The sequence below is a fragment of the Sus scrofa genome, chromosome 3 (genome assembly GCF_000003025.6).
Source record: "Sus scrofa isolate TJ Tabasco breed Duroc chromosome 3, Sscrofa11.1, whole genome shotgun sequence".
Taxonomy (NCBI): domain Eukaryota; kingdom Metazoa; phylum Chordata; class Mammalia; order Artiodactyla; family Suidae; genus Sus; species Sus scrofa.
The window spans coordinates 41,920,357-41,938,335 of record NC_010445.4 but is presented as its reverse complement, the minus strand read 5'-3'; positions in this window follow the sequence as shown (position 1 = coordinate 41,938,335).

Here is a 17,979-nt window from a genome sequence, read left to right as displayed (position 1 = left end):
CGGCAACGAGTTTGACAATCTGGAAGAAATGGACCATTTTCTAGAATCTTACAGCCTGCCAAAACTGAATCAAGTAGAAACAGACCAACTGAACAGACCGATCACTAGAAATGAAATTGAAGAGGTCATAAAAACACTCCCTACAAATAAAAGTCCAGGACCAGATGGCTTCACAGGTGAATTTTATCAAACATATAAAGAGGAATTGGTGCTCATCCTCCTTAAACTCTTTCAAAAGGTTGAAGAAGAAGGAATACTCCCAAAGACATTCTATGATGCTGCCATCACCCTCATTCCAAAACCAGACAGAGACACCACCAAAAAAGAAAACTATCGCCCAATATCATTGATGAATATAGATGCAAAAATTCTCAACAAAATCTTAGCCAACCGAATCCAACAACATATCAAAAAATTATACACCATGACCAGGTAGGGTTCATCCCAGGTTCACAAGGATGGTTCAACATATGCAAATCAATCAGCTTCATACACCACATTAACAAAAAAAAAGTCAAAAATCATATGATCATCTCAATAGACGCAGAAAAAGCATTTGACAAAGTCCAACATCCATTCATGATCAAGACCCTCGCCAAAGTGGGTGTAGAGGGAACATTCCTGAATATAATCAAAGCCATTTATGAGAAACCCACAGCAAATATAATCCTCAATGGGGAAAAACTGAAAGCCTTCTCAAATCTGGAACAAGACAGGGATGCCCACTCTCACCACTGCTCTTCAACATCGTTTTGGAAGTCCTAGCCACAGCAATTAGACAAACAGAAGAAATAAAAGGCATCCATATAGGAAGAGAAGAGATCAAACTGTCACTGTATGCAGATGACATGATACTATACATAGAAAACCCTAAGGACTCAACCCCAAAACTCCTTGAACTGATTCATAAATTCAGCAAAGTAGCAGGCTATAAGATGGACATTCAGAAGTCAGTCACATTTCTGTATACCAGCAATGAAATATTAGAGAAGGAATACAAAAATACGATACCTTTTAAAATTGCACCTCACAAAATCAAATACCTCGGAATACACCTGACCAAGGAGGTAAAGGACCTATATGCCGAGAACTATAAACCTTTAATCAAAGAAATCAAAGAAGATGGAAAGAAATGGAAAGATATTCCATGCTCCTGGATTGGGAAAATCAATATTGTAAAAATGGCCATACTACCCAAAGCAAGCTACAGATTCAATGCCAGCCCTATCAAATGACCCACGACATTTTTCACAGAACTAGAACAAACAATCCAAACATTTAGATGGAACCACAAAAGACCCAGAATCGCCAAAGCAATCCTGAGAAACAAAAACCAAGCAGGAGGCATAACTCTCCCAGACTTCAAGAAATACTACAAAGCCACAGTCATCAAAACAGTGTGGTACTGGGATCAAAACAGACAGACAGACCAATGGAACAGAATAGAGAACCCGGAAATAAACCCTGACACCTATGGTCAATTAATCTTTGACAAGGGAGGCAAGAACATACAATGGGAACAAGAAAGTCTATTCAGCAAGCATTGCTGGGAAATCTGGACAGCTGCATGCAAAGCAATGAAACTAGAACACACCCTCACACCATGCACAAAAATAAACTCCAAATGGCTGAAAGACTTAAATATACGACAGGACACCATCAAACTCCTAGAAGAAAACATAGGCAAAACACTCTCTGACATCCACATCATGAATGTTTTCTCAGGCCAGTCTCCCAAAGCAATAGAAATTAGAGCAAAAATAAACCCATGGGACCTCATCAACCTGAAAAGCTTTTGCACAGCAAAGGAAACCCAAAAGAAAACAAAAAGACAACTTACGGAATGGGAGAAAACAGTTTCAAATGATACAACCGACAAGGGCTTAATCTCTAGAATATATAAACAACTTATACAACCCAACAGCAAAAAAACCAATCAATCAATGGAAAAATGGGCAAAAGACCTGAATAGACATTTCTCCAAAGAAGATATACAGATGGCCAGCAAACACATGAAAACATGCTCAACATCGCTGATTATAAGAGAAATGCAAATCAAAACTACCATGAGATATCACCTCACACCAGTCAGAATGGCCATCATTAATGAGTCCACAAATAACAAGTGCTGGAGGGGCTGTGGAGAAAAGGGAACCCTCCTGCACTGTTGGTGGGAATGTCAACTGGTACAGCCACTATGGAGAACAGTTTGGAGATACCCTAGAAATCTGTACATAGAACTTCCATATGACCCCGCAATCCCACTCTTGGGCATCTATCCAGACAAAACTCTCCTTAAAAGAGACACATGCACCCGCATGTTCACTGCAGCACATTCACAATAGCCAGGACATGGAAACAACCCAAATGTCCATGACAGATGATTGGATTCGGAAGAGGTGGTATATATACACAATGGAATACTACTCAGCCATAAAAAAGAATGACATAATGCCATTTGCAGCAGCATGGATGGAACTAGAGAATCTCATACTGAGTGAAATGAGCCAGAAAGACAAAGACAAATACCATATGATATCACTTATAACTGGAATCTAATATCCAGCACAAATGAACATCTCCTCAGAAAAGAAAATCATGGACTTGGAGAAAAGACTTGTGGCTGCCTGATGGGAGGGGGAGGGAGTGGGAGCTTGGGCTTATCAGACACAACTTAGAATAGATTTACAAGGAGATCCTGCTGAATAGCATTGAGAACTTTGTCTAGATACTCATGTTGCAACAGAAGAAAGGGTGGGGGAAAAATGTAATTGTAATATATACATGTAAAGATAACTTGATCCCCTTGCTGTACAGTGGGAAAATAAAATAAAATAAAATAAAGCAGCTATGTCACTTCAAGATAATAATAAAAAAATAGCATCAGCTAATTTTTATTTTTATTTATTTTTTCATATATTTTGCTTTTTAGGGCCACACCTGTGGCATGTGGAGGTTCCCAGGCTAGGGGTCTAATTGGAGTACAGCTGCCAGCCTACACCACAGCCACAGCAATGCAGGATCCAAGGTGCATCCGCAACGTACACCACAGCTCAGGGCAACGCTGGATCCTTAACCCACTGAACAAGGCCAGGGATTGACCCTGCATCCTCATGGATGCTAGTTGGGTTCGTTACTGCTGAACCACGACAGGAATTCCATCATTAGCTATGGAATTGGCATAAAGATAACAGATTAGGGCAGACTAGAAAATCCAGAAATAGGTCTACACATATTATTAATTGATTTTTTTTTATGATGCCAAGGATGTCCATGGGAAAAGAATAATCTTTTCCCCAAAACATTGCTGAAACAAGTGAATTATCATAGTCATATACTCACACAAACCTTGATTAACACCTCTCCATATGCAGAAGGACTCAAAGTATATCAAAATATATAATATAGCAAAAGATATGTATTTCCACCACAATGCAAGTGTATATATTTAACAGATCTAAATGTGAGAGCTTAAATTATAAAATTTATCAAAGAAAAGAAGATACTTTTAGTAACCTGTGGTAGGCGGAATAGTCCCTCAAAGATGCCCATACCTTAATCTCTGTAAATATATTACATGCTGAGATCACATCTCTGCAGATGTGATTAATGTTATAGGGTTTAAAGTTTAAAGACATTATCCTGGTTTATCTGGGTGGGCCCAGTCTAATCACAGGAGCCTTTAAAAGAAGAGAACTTCCTCTGGCTGGAAGCAAGACAAATTGGCAGAAGAAGGAGTAGTTTCCAAACTTGAGGATCTGCTGTGCTGTCGCTGGTTCTATGATGTGATGGCCCATGTGGAAGAGGTAGAAATAGGCCTCTAGGAGCTAAGGTTAACCCCAGATGATAGCAAAGAAACAGCTCAGTACTATAGCCAAAGGAAACTAGAATCTGCCAGTAGCCTGACTGACTTTAGAAATGGGTTCTTCCCAGAAGGTCCTGATAAGAACCAAGGCCATCAACACCTTCACTTTGGCCTTGTGAGACTCAGCAAAGAAATCATAAAAATCCACCAGACTTCAGGCCTACCAACCTCTGTGAAGTAGTAAATTTGTGTTGTTTTAACCTTCTAAGTTTGTGATAATTTATTAGAGCGCAGTATATATACTCTGAGCTAGGCAAAGATTTCACAAATAGGTTATAAAAGCACAAACTATAAAAGAAAATGTAAGTAAATTGGGCTTGGAAAACTGAAGACTGCGTCTTCAAAAGATACATACATAATGAAAAGGCAACCCACAGACTAAGAAGAAATATTTGGAAAACATACCTGGCAAAGGTATTAAGGATCTCTTACACCATAATAAGCACCCAGCTTTTTTTTTTTTCATTTGTCTAAAGATTTAAATAGACATTTCACCAAAGAAGGTATCCAAATGATAAGCACATGAAGAATTTTAGCATCATTAGTCATTAGGGAAGTGGAAATTAAAGCCACAATGAGAAGTACCCCTGTGGTGCAATGGGTTAAAGATCTGGCTTTGTCAGTATAATAGCTTGGGTCACTGCTGTGGCGCAGATTGTCTCTGGTCAGGGAACTTCCACATGCTGTGGGTGCACAAAAAAAAAAAAAAAAGAAGCCACAATGAGAATATTTACACACCCCCTAGAATGACTAAAAGCTAAAAGTGTGATCATATGATGTGTTGGCAAGGATATAAAAGCAACTGGACCTCATACACTGCTGTTGAGAATGTAAAACAAGACCATTGATTTGGAAAAGTTTTAGAAGGTTCTTTAAGAAACCTAGACTTCAGGTCCATACAAGATGGCATAGACCTGTTTTTCTTGCTCCCATAGATAAGAACAACTATAATCCATGGAAATAACTAAACATGCAACCAAAGAAGACCTCTTAAAGGTGCTAAGAGGAAGGTGAACTGGTTTGGAATGCCATGACTGGGAGAACAACACAGTGGTAGGATGTCTTAAATTTCCCCACCCAACTAAAGAGTCACCCAAACTAGCAACAGAAGAGAGATAAGGTAGTTCATTGCTCCCTCTGATCAAACAGAAATCCCTCAAACTACACCAGGCAAATCCAGTACCATCAACAAGGAGACACCAATAAAGAGCACTAAACAATAAGCCCATCTAGCACCCAGAGACCTGGTGTTACAAGGGGTGAATGGTAGCGTGCATCCTGCCACAAACATGGATCCAAGGCAGCCTCTTGTCTTCATTGACTTGAGACTCCCCTCTCGTGCCCAAGAGGTGGCTAAGGTAACTGGGGAGGTGTGTGTGTGTGTGTGTGTGTGTGTGTGTGTGTGTGTGTGTGTGTGTGTAGGAATGTCTGTCCATAATAAGCATGTGGCCTGTAGTGCTCTCTTATCTCCAAAGATAGGGGAGCTCCCTCTATAAGCTCTGGGACAGGCAAGCAGCCTCTTTGTCCCTCAAGGCTAGAAAACCCTTTCTTCCAATGAGAGACCAAGCATCCCTGGCAGCACCATCCAGGACCAGTAGGAACCCCAGTGGCACAAGTTAAGCAGACCAAAATGACACCACAACGCTGCTAAAAGCTAATGTATCACTTGGAATCACTGTTCAAAAAAGGAGGTCAGGACCTGTTTAATAAACAGAATGGGTTCCCTCCTGCTAAAATGAAAGATTTAAATAAGAACCAAACCCTTCTAACAATAGAAAAATCACCCTTTAAGAACCAAGAAAATCACAACTTGAGTGAGAAGAATCAACTGACACCCAACACTGAATTTAAACAAATGTTGGAATTTTCTGACAAGAAAATCCTAAGGACTCCACCCAGAAACCGTTAGATCCAATCAATGAATTCAGTAAAGTTACAGGATGCAAAATTAATATACATAAATTGGTAGCATTTCTACACACTAATGAACTATTCAGAAAAGAAAGAAACTGACCCCATTTACAACAGAATCAAAACCAATAAAATATTTAAGAATGAAAGCTTGCAGGAGTTCCCATTGTGGCACAGCGGAAACGAATCCGGCTAGGAACGATGAGGTTGCAGGTTCAATCGCCGGCATTGCTCAGTGGGTTAAGGATCCAGTGTTGCTGTGATCTGTAGTTTGCAGACGTGGCTTGGATATGGCATTGCTGTGGCTGTGGCATAAGCTGGCAGCTGTAGCTCTGATTAGACCCCTAGCCTGGGAACCTCCACATGCCCAGGTGTGGCCCTAAAAAGACGTAAGACAAAAGAAAAAGAAAAAAAAGAAAACTCGTGCTCCGTCCTCAGCCTTCTCTGACACCATCCTAGTGAGGACAGGAGTGGGGCTGATTGGGAATACTTTGTTATAACAGAAAGTTTTCTGTCTTGCTCATCTTTATCTTTTCTGGCCCTTTGACTAGCGCTTTTTTTTGGTCCATACCTGCTGGCGTCCTGAGTTATTGGCTTCTTCAGCTCCAAGGCCGGATACCTGAGGCAAAAAGAAAACTCAGGGAGCTGACCGCCATTTGGTTCCTGGGTGCTGTGATACTCTGATTTATAATGAACCTATACCTGATCTTTGTCCATCTTTCTGGCAAGGAGCTCCTAAAGGGCTTGTGATTTCATGTAATGACAGATAAAGGTCATTTTATTAACTTTGTGTTATTAAAGTTATAAACAGTTATATTAACTGTTATGTTAATATTGGTCAGTTTGATTAGTATGGGTCTCAGGGTGTTCCTCCTTGGGTTTATTTTATATGGTACTCACTGTGCTTCCTGAATTTGAGTGAGTGATTCCTTCCCCATGTTAAGGAAGTTTTTGGCTCTTATCTCTTGGAATATTTTTTCTGTCTCCTTCTCTCTCTCTTCTCCTTCTGGCACCCCTATAATACGGATGTTGGTGCGTTTCACGTTGTCCCAGAGTTCTCTGAGACTCTATTCATTTGTTTTCAATCTTTTTTCTCTTTTCTGTTCTGCATCCATAATTTCCACTAATCTGTCCTCCACCTCACTTATTCGTTCTTCTGCCTCCTGTATTCTGCTGTTAGCTGCTTCTAGTGAATTTTTTATTTCAGTTATTGTATTTTGCATCTCTTCTTGTTTAAGTTTTGATTCTTATATCTCTTTGGTCAGTGTTTCCTGTAAGTTATCTGTCTTTGCCTCCAGTTTATTTCCAATGTCTTGCATCGTCTTCAGCATCAACAGTCTAAAATCTTTTTCCTGGAGGCTGAGAATCTCCTCATCGCTTAGCTGTTTTTCTGGGGTTTTTCCTTTCTCCCTCATCTGAGTTATAGTCCTCTGTCTTTTCATTTCGACAGGTTTTTGGTGTGGTGACCTTTCTACAGATTAATAGAGTTGCAGCCTCTCTTACTTCTGGTGTCTGCCCCCCTGTGGCTGAAGTCAGTATGAGCACTTGCTGTAGGCTTCCTGATGGGAGGGGCTGATGCCTACCCACTGGTAGGTGGAGCTGATTCTAATCCCTCTGGTGGGTGGGGCTTAGTCTCTGGATAAGATTAGAGGCAGCTGTGTGCCTGAGGGGTCTTTAGGTAGCCTGTTTACTGAGGGATGGGGCTGTGATCCCACCTGGGTTGTTGTTTGCCCTGGGGCTTCTCAGCAGCTAGCTGACGGGTGGGGCCAGATTTTCCCAAAATGGCCACCTCCAGAGAAAGGCACTGCTGCTGAATATTTCCGAGAGCTTTGCTTTCAATGTCCTTCCCTCACCACAAGCCACGTTCACCTCTGTTTTCCCAGGATGTCCTCCAAGAACTGCGGTGAAGTTTGACCCAGATTCCCTTGGAGACTTTGCTTCGCCCTGGGACTCAGAGCATGTGAAAGTCTATGTGCACCTTTTAAGAATGGGGTCTCCGTTTCCCCCAGTCCCATGGAGCTCTTGTGCACAAGCCCCACTGGTCTTCAATGCCAGATGCTCCGGGGTTCTTTCTCCCTGTGCCAGAACCCCACACATGAGAGTTTGATGTGTGGCTCAGAACTCTCACTCCTGTAAGTGAGTCTCTGTGAACCAGTTAGTTTCCAGTCTGTGGGGCTTCCCACCCAGGAGGTATGGGGTTGTTTATATCGTGAAATCGCCCCTCCTACCTCTTGATGTGGCCTCCTCTTTTTCTTCTGGAGTAGGGTATCTTTTTTAAGGTTTCTGGTCCATTTTGGTGAAGAGTACTCAGTCTTTAGTTGTGAATTTTGTTGTTTTTAGGAGAGAAGTTGAGCTCCAGTCCTTCTATTCTGCCATCTTAATCCTGTCCTCCCAACTGTTATGTTAATAAAGTGGCTTTTGGACAATGGCTAAGGATGAGGACTGATTGGTAGGAGAACCAGCCTTATGATTAGAGGGTTGGAACTTTCAGTCCCACACCCCGACCCTCTGACTTCCAGAGAGAAGAGACTGCATTCAGTGGCCAGTGGCTGATGATTTAATCCATCATGCCCAAGGCATGAAGCGTCCATTACAACCTGAAGGATAAGGTTCAGAGAGCTTCTGGGATGGCGAGTACTTGGAGATATGGGGAGCTTCAGGGGCATGAAGCTCCTCATTTTTCCCCATACCTCACTCTGCGCCTTTCTTCCATTTGGCTGTTTCTGAAATATATCCTGGTAATCTAGTTAGTCATGAGTTCTGTGAGCAGCTCTAGCAAATTAATCAAATCCAAGGAGGCAGTGGTGGGGATCTCTAAGCTCTCAGAAGCTCAGGTGACAACTTGAACTTGAGATTGGCATCTGAAGTGAAGGATGGTCTTATGGGTCTGAGCTTTTGACCTATGGAATCTAATGCTGTCTCCGAGTAAAACAGTATCAGAATGCTCTTGACTTATAGCCAACGCAGCTGGTGTCCAAGAATTGCATGATGGTGGGGAAAAACCTCACCTCCCACACATTGAAAGTAGATGCACAGTCCTTAGTCCCAAAAACCTTAGCCTATCTGCTGCCTTCTCTCCACATTTCAGAGCCTTCTTGGGTTTGATTTTTTTGTAAGTCCCAGGGATTTAGTTGTACTTAGAGGAATGAATAGGGAAAAGTACCTATACTCCGTCTTTCCAGAAGAAAAGAATTGTTGTGAGAATTACATGAGCCAGTGATTCTCAACCAAGGGTGATAATGCCCCGCATTTGGCAAAGGCTGGAGACTTTTCTGGTTGTCACAACTGGTTGCTGGGGTGCTGCTAACTTCTAAATGAGTAGAGGCTAGGGATGCTACATTGTGCAGTGCACAGCACAGCTCCCCACAACATGAATTATCTGGCCCCCAATTTATTTATTTATTTGTTTGTTTGTTTATTTTTAGGGCTGCACCAGCAGCCTATGGAGGTTCCCAGGCTAGGAGTCCAATTGGAGCTGTAGCCACTGGCCTACACCACAGCAACAGCAATGTCAGATCCCAGGCACACCTGCAACCTACACCACAGCTCATGGCAATGCTGGATCCTTAACCCACTGAGCGAGGCCAGGGATCTAACCTGGGTCCTCATAGATACTAATCAGACATGTTTCTGCTGAGTCATAATGGGAACTCCAGGCCCAAAATGTTAATAGTGCCAAGGTTGAGTGCCCTGGTATGATTTTATGAAGGAAACTTAAGACCCATAGTGCACCATTTTTTAAAAAATAATGATTTTTATTTTTTCCAGTATATTTGGTTTACAGTGTTCTGTCAATTTTCTACTGTACAGCAAAGTGACCCAGTTACAGATACATACATACATATATATATGTATATATATATGTATGTATATATATAGTGTATATATATATATACATATATATATGTTCTTTTTCTCACATTATCCTCCACCATGCCCCATCACAAGTAATAAGATGTAGTTCCAAGCAATGAGAGAAGTCCATGTTTATGTGCATTTGAGCAAGCTGCCTCCATAGATCAAAGGTTTTTTCCCCTGTTGTTTTACATCTGGACGTGAATGTATATAATAGGAATCTGGACATGTAAAGCTTCTATGTTATATGTATGCTAAGAGATTTTTAAGCTTTTGTCCTCTAAGCAGACAACACCAAGAGCAGTCCACTGCACACACTAGGCACTTTATGGATGCCTACTATCCAGCGTACAACAGAGCTTTTCAATCCACAAAGAGATTTGTGGATCTTCCAAAGAGGAGAATTTAAGGAGAATAAGAAGCTTATTAATATAAGTTGCCAAGCATTTGAATGAAAAATAAGTATTCCAGAGTTCCCATTGTGGCTCAATGGATTATGAACCTGACTGGGATCCATGAAGATGTAGGTTTGATCCGTGGCCTCACCTAGTGGGCTAAGGATCCGTGTTGCCCATGAGCTATGGTGTACGTCACAGAAGCAGAAGCAGCTTGGACCTGGCATTGCTGTGGCTGTGGCATAGGCCAGCAACTGCAGTTCTGATTCACCTCCAAGCCTTGGAACTTCCATATGCTGAATGTGCAGCCCTAAAAAGCAGTGTGTGTGTGTGTGTGTGTGTGTGTGGGTGTGTGTGTGTGGGTGTGTGTGTGTGTGTGTACATAAATTCAAAATACAGGTATCAGGCATTGGCGACATTTTCCAGTGGCTGATCTGGCCTGAGAAGAACTCAGAAGAAAGGTCTAGGTGGCAGATGCCAAACTACTAATGGAGCTCAGGGTTCCTTTTTTTTTTTTTTTTTTTTTTTTTTTCTTTTTAGGGCTGTACCCTAAAAAGTGCCTATGGAAATTCCCAGGCTAGGGGCCTAATCTGAGACATATCTGTGACCTAAACCATAGCTCATGGCAATGCCGGATCCTTAATCAACTGAGCAAGGCCAGGGATTGAACCAGCATCCTCATGGATGCTATTGGGTTCGTTACTGCTGGGCCATGACGGGAACTCCTCAGGGTTCAATTTTAAATGCCCCTATCTCCCAAGCCCAAATGTTGTTCTTAATAATCTTAATAACCTCCTTACATTATCAAGGGTAAGTATCAAGGGGTCTGTGGAGGTCAGTAAAAGCAGATAAGAGGAGAAGATAATAGGGGTGAATTTGGGAGTATAGAGATACCACAAGTTTGGGAGTTCTCGTCATGGTTCAGTGGTTAACAAACCCGACTAGTAACCATAGGGTTTCGGGTTCGATCCTTGGCGCCTCTCAGTGGGTTAAGGATCTGGCGTTGCTGTGAGCTGTGGTGTAGATCACAGACATGGCTTGGATCCCAGATTGCTGTGGCTGTGGTGTAGGCTAGTGGCTATAACTCCAGTTGGACCCCTGGTCTGGGAACCTCCACATGCCAGGGGTGCAGCCCTAAAAATACAAAAGACAGAAAAGAAGAAAGAAATATCACGAGTTTGTAGCATTGGCAAGAGTAGTGGGAGGAGTTCCCATCGTGGCACAGCAGAAATGAATCTGGCTAGGAACCATGAGGTTGCGGGTTCGATTGCTGGTCTTGCTCAGTGGGTTAAGGATCCAGCGTTGCTGTGAGCTGTAGTTCGCAGACATGGCTCGGATCTGGCATTGCTGTGGCTGTGGCATAAGCTGGCAGCTGTAGCTCTGATTAGACCCTTAGCCTGGAAACTTCCATATGCCCAGGTGTGGTCCTAAAAAGACGAAAGACCAAAAAAAAAAAAAAAAAATGTAGTGGGAATGTCAGTATCTGACAAAACCAAAAGGCTCTAAATCAGGATTAGATAGCTACTTTGGGAGCACAACTCAGATGGGCAGAAGGATGAATGGATGCCTGGGACAGTCATCCAGCCCAGAACTGACTCTGCTGATAATGACACAAAAATGCTCAATTAACTTCCCATTTTCTTGCATAACATATTAAGGACTTAATACTTACCGAATCCTTTCTTCTCTACTTGGGATGCTAAGTATGAATTTGTTTTCTGTGTTTCAGGAGGTACCCCCACATTCTGAAATACTAGAGTTAAGAGTCTGCTTGGAGTTCCAGTCGTGGCTCAGTGGAAAGGAATCCAACTAGTATCCATGAGGACGTGGGTTCAATCCCTGGCCTCACTCAGTAGGTTAGGATCCATTGTTTCCATGGCGGCTTGGATCCCGTGTTGCTGTGGCTGTGACATAGGCCAGCAGCTGCAGCTCTGATTCAACCCCTAGACTGGGAACTCCCTAATGCCACAATTGTGGCCCTAAAAAGGAAAAAAAAAAAGAGTGCACTCTGAGGTGGGGAGACAGCCCAGTCACAGGCTTTGGAGTACCAGATACCTCTTTACCAGGTATCCGACCAAATGTAGTAAGTTATTACCCCTCAGTGCTTGATTACCCTCATTTCCTAATAGCAAGAATATTGTAAAGAATAAATGATGTGTCTTTTAAAGCTTTTACCACAATGCCTAACATTTTGATCAATGAAGGATAACTATTGGTATAACATTTATACATTATATTATAATGTACTCATATGAAATATTATTATTGGTCTTCCATATTTTTCTCAATCTCTTCAACTGTCAAGAGGTAATCTATCCAGTGTGTCTTTATCCATTCCTATTTGCATACGTTCTAGCTTTCTCTTTGTGCCAATGAGATGTACATTCAGAATTCCAAGTCTGAAGTATCCTGGCTTTATACCCGGGTGGAATAATCTTTATTCAGTTTCTGTATCTGTCAACAATTGCCACATAATGTTGCATAACAAAACACCCCAAAACTCAGTGGCTTAACAGAACCATCATTTATTTTCATTCTAATGTCTATAGGTTGACTGGGGGTCAGCTGGTCCAGGCTGGACTGGGCCCAAATGCAAATTATGTATATATCTGCTCTATGTGTCTCTATCATCCTCCCTAGACCACTGGGCCACCCAGAACATGTTTTCATAGTGATAGCAGAAGCTCCTGGAGGAGCAATGGAAACTTTCACTTGTGCAGACCTCATTGGTGAGAGCAAGTCATGTGACCATGCCCAACATCAGTGGGACAGGGGAACAGACGGGACCTTCAGCGAAGGATATAAAAAGTCCACAGCAAAGAGCAGGAATGTGGAGGGTCGAATTGGCACCAATAAGGCAATCAGCTTCTTACTGGCCCATTATATGTCTCAATCTTACACTTCAAAGCCCAGGCTTGAGTAACTGTATGATTCCTGAGAGAAGGCTTTCCAACATTCATGGCATTCACAGGGTTTCTCTTCAGAATGATTCCTCTGGTGTCTGATTAGTTTTGATATCCTACTGAAGGTTTCCAACCATCAGTACATTCATAGGGCTTCTCCCCAGTATGAGTGTTCTGATGTGTCTTAAGACCTACCTTACAAGATAGGCTGTTTTACATTCTGCACATTCATGGAGTTTCTCTTCAGTATGAGTCCTCTGATGTATAGTCATTTCTATTTTACTTCTGAAGGCTCTTCTGTGCTTTATATTCATGTGTTTTTTTTTTATCAGTATGAATTAACTGATGCTTAATGAGGAGAAAGCTTTCTGGGAGAAGGCTTTCCAATATATAGTACATTCAGAGGCTTTCTCCTCAGAATGAATCTTCTGAAGTCTGATGTGTTGAAGCTTCAATCTGAAAGCTTTCCCACATACATTACATTCACAGGGTTTCCTTCGGTTAGGAATTATCTGATGGCTGACGAGGGGTGCTTTTAGAGAGAAATCTTTCCTACTTTGGTACATTCATAGGGTTTCTTTTCAGTCTGAATTTTCCCATGCTTACAGAGATGGGACTTCCTTGTTTTTCTCCTACAATCAGCATATTTATGGGTTTCTCCCCAATGTGAGTTTTCTGATGTGTCTTGAGATCTGCCTTACCAGAAAAGCCTTTTTCACATTCTGCACATTCACTGGCTTTTCACCCATATTTATCTCTCTCTGATGTATAATCATTGTCTTTGCTTTTGAAGACTTTCTCACATTTTTTGCTGCCATAAGTTTTCTCACCAATATGAATTAACAGATATCTTAAGATGAATTTCTGTCAAACCCACACCACAGCAGCAACCTGAGCTGCTGCAGTAAAATGCTAAATCCTTAACCCACTGAGACACAAGGGAACTCCCAAGGCTTTCAAACATTTAAAACACTTCTAACCTTTTAATTGAGCATAATTTCTTTCATCAAAAAAATTTTTTTTTCTTTTTAGGGCCGTGCCTGTGGCACATGGAAGTTCCTGGGCTAGGGGTCAAATTGGAGCTGCAGCTGTCGACCTACACTGTAGCTTGTGGCAACACTGAGCAAGGCCAGGGATCAAACCCATATCCTCATGGATATTAGTCAGGTTCTTAACCCACTGAGAACAGTGGGAACTCCCAATTGAGTATATATCTCTGATGGATGCTAAGTTCTGATTTACCACCTCTAAGTTGACTCAAAAGTTTGCCTTGATTTGCCACAATTTGCCAGTCTTCTAAAATGGAGCAAAGCAAGGCATCCCTTGTGAACCGACCCAACATCTCAAAGGGAAGAAATATTCTTCAGAAATTCCCACTTTGGTGGTTTTAAGTCTACGTTCTTCATCTGAAAAGAAAAGAAGGTAAAATCAGCCCAAGAGGACGTATAAAATCAGACAGAAACCGTAGTTCCCATCGTGGCTCAGCAGTAACTTACAAAGTAAGTCATCCTTGTGAATGACTAGTATCCATGAGGACTCAGGTTTGATCCCTGGCCTCCCTCAATGGGTAAAGGATCTGGCATTGCCGTGAGCTGTGGTGTAGGCTGGCAGCTGCAGCTCCAATTCAACCCCTGGGCTGGGAACTTCCATATGCTGCAGTCTTTTAGAACAAAAAACAAAACAAAACAAAAAAACAGACAGAAACCAAGCTATGCAGCCTATTATTAGATTTACTACTCTTCAGTTGTTGATCTGGCTCTTGCACATAGTTAGTGCTTGATAAACAATTGTGAACAAACACTAGCATCTTATCCTGTTCCTTGAATCTGTATTGATCATTATTTCCTTCCCCTATTGTCCTCATCCCTAGATACCTCTTGTGTTGCCTCTGAAACCACATTTCCCTTTAACTCTAATAGTAAATCTTGACCCTTAAGGCTTCCATTTACTGTTTATTAACTTTTTTTTTTTTTTTTTGTCTTTTCTTCGGCCACTTCCCTGTGGCATATGGAGGTTCCCAAGCTAGGGGTTCAATCGGAGCTGTAGCCGCTACGGCAAAGCCACAGCAAAGCAGGATACAAGTCTCATCTGCAACCTACACCACAGCTCACGGCAACACCGGATCCTTAACCCACTGAGCAAAGCCAGGGATCGAACCTGCAACCTCATGGTTCCTAGTCAGATTCGTTAACCACTGCGCCACGACGGGAACTCCATTTACTGTTTATTATAAACTTGGATTTTCTCAGATTTTTTTCTCATTTCCTCAAAACAAACAAATCAACCATTAATAAACTTACTAGACTGTGCTGCCACAATGTTTAAATTGTATATGTAATTCCTGTGCTCAAAGCCCATATATAACACTCTTAGGCTAACAGATCCAATTATCTACAGTATTTCACTAATACCCACAAATATATTCTGTGCCAGTAGGATCAGAATACTATTTATTCTGTTTATTCTGTACAAAGTAAGATTTATTGCAAGTTTTTGTGTTTATACATGCCCCTCTGTACCACTTAGCTTGCTTTTCTTCTTTCTGCTTACTTATTCAAAATGTATGTGTGTGAGGGTGTGTATCTGGGAGAAATTAGTGTACCATGCTTTGAAATAATACTTTTGCCCAACCTCCTCATACTGCCTTCAAAGGTCTTTTTCCGCGAAGTCCTAATGTAGTCACAATAACACTGCTCCAATCTGCACCGAATGCACTCCAGAACTCTTGCACAGCTGTGGCCACACGATCTACCTCCTCCATCCTGTGGATTCCCTCACTCATATTGTATGCTGAATCTTGTTGCTACTTATAACTAACTCTGTGTCGTGGGATGGGAACTTTCTTTAGGGAACTTAATGAGCTTTTGGACAGAAGCAACATTTCTATAATTCTTTTGTGTGTGTGTATCATTTTTAGGGCCACACCTGCAGCACATGGAGGTTTCCAGGCTAGGGGTCAAATCAGAGCTACAGCTGCCAGCCTACACCACAGCCATAGCAATGCTGGATCTGAGCTGTGTCTGTGACCTACACCACAGCTCATGGCAACGCTGGATCCTTAACCCACTGAGCAAGGCCTGGGATCAAACCCCTGTCCTAATGGACGCTAGTTGGGTTAGCTAACTGCTGAGCCACAACAGAAACTCCTGGAGTCTCTTATACTAAGTCCTATGTCACCAAAACCAAAGACGTAACTTAATTACAGTTTTTGCTCTCCCAGAAATGGATTTTTTTTTTTTTAACGGCCACACCCAAGGCATATGGAAGTTCCTGGGCCAGGGATTGAATCCGAGCTTCATTTAGGATCTATGCCGCAACACCAGATCTTTTAACCCACTGCACCAGGCTCAGAATTGAACCTGAGCCTCTGCAGTGACCCAAGCCGCTGAAGTTGAATTCTTAACATACTGTGCCACAGTGGGAACTCCCAGAAATGGAATCTTAAAGCAATCAATCTGGAACCATCTGATCAGCACTTTGTTAGGGAACCTACCTGATAGAACCCTGCCATTCCCTAAAGGAAAGTAATTTGCAATAACCAGTCTGCTTTTTGTCTAAGAGAACCTTGTTGTTACTGCTCTCTTTTGCAAATAAAAAACTTTTATTCTGCACAGCTTCTCAGAACTCCTTTCTGTCTGCTAGATTGAATGTTGTCCAATTCATGAATCACTGAATAAAGCCAATAAGATCTTTAAAATTTATTCAGTTTGGAGTTCCTGTTGTGGCTCATTAAGAACCCCACATTGTCTCCCTGAGGATTTGGGTTCGATCCCTGGCCTCACTCAGTAGGTTAAGGATCCAGCGTTGCTGCAAGCTGCTGTGGAGGTCACAGATGCACCTTGGATCTGGCATTGCTATGGCTGTGATGCAGGCCTGCAGCTGCAGCTCCAGTTTGATCCCTAGCCTGGGAACTTCCATATGCTGCAGGTGCGGCCAAAAAAAAAAAAGAAAAATAAATAAAAATTTACTCAGCTGAATTTTATTTTATTTTTTTGTCTTTTTGCCTTTTCTAGGGCCGCTCCCATGGCATATGGAGGTTCCCAGGCTAGGAGTCCAATAGGAGCTGTAGCCGCCAGCCTATGCCAGAGCCACAGCAACGTGGGATCCGAGCTGCGTCTGCAACCACAGCTCATGGCAAATCTTCCTTCAAGATTTCAAAAGACAGGAGGTATCCTGTGGCACGGCGGGTTAAGGATCTGGCATTGTCACTGCAGTGGTGTGGGTCACTCCAGTGGTGTGGGTCACTCCTATGGCACAGGTTCAATTCCTGGTCCAAAAACTTCCACATGCTGTGGCTGAGGAAAAAAAAAAGAAAAATTTGTTTTCCCCGGAAGACAGATTTAGTACATATATAGTGAGACAGCAGGACCTTGGGGTCTAGGAAGGGAAACATCTTTGAAGAAGTACTAACACTGGATTCTATAAGAAAGAGAATTATTTACCCTTATCTTTGAAACAGACATTCTCTCTCTCTCTTTTATTTTATTTTTTTAGGTCTGTACACACGGCATATGGAGGTTCCCAGGCTAGGGGTCAAATCGGAGCTACAGTTGCTGGCCTGTGCCACAGCAATGCCAGATCCGAGCTGCATCTGCGAACTACACCACAACTCAGAGCAATACTGGATCCTTAACCCACTGAGCAAGGCCAGGGATCGACCTCCATTCTCATACATGTTAGATGCATTTCTGCTGAGGCACGACATGGAACGCCTCAGACATTCTTTACCTTAATGGTTAAAGCAGATGTGCTGTGAGTATTTGACAGGCTGTGAGTCAGGCTGTTTTAGTTCACACAAAGTTCAGGTTTTTGAATCATGTATAAGCCAAAATGATTTCCGCATGCTTCAATAAGTGAAAATTTTCTCTATCAAGAGTACGTTCTCTGGACAAAACAGAATCAACTAGAAATCTGTAACAGAAAGACAGCAGGAAATTAACACTTGTAGGGAGTGGCCCTAGAAAAGGCAAAAAGACAAAACAACACAATTCTAAATAATCCATGGGTCAAAAGAGAAATCCCAAGGAAATTTTAAAAATATATCAAAATG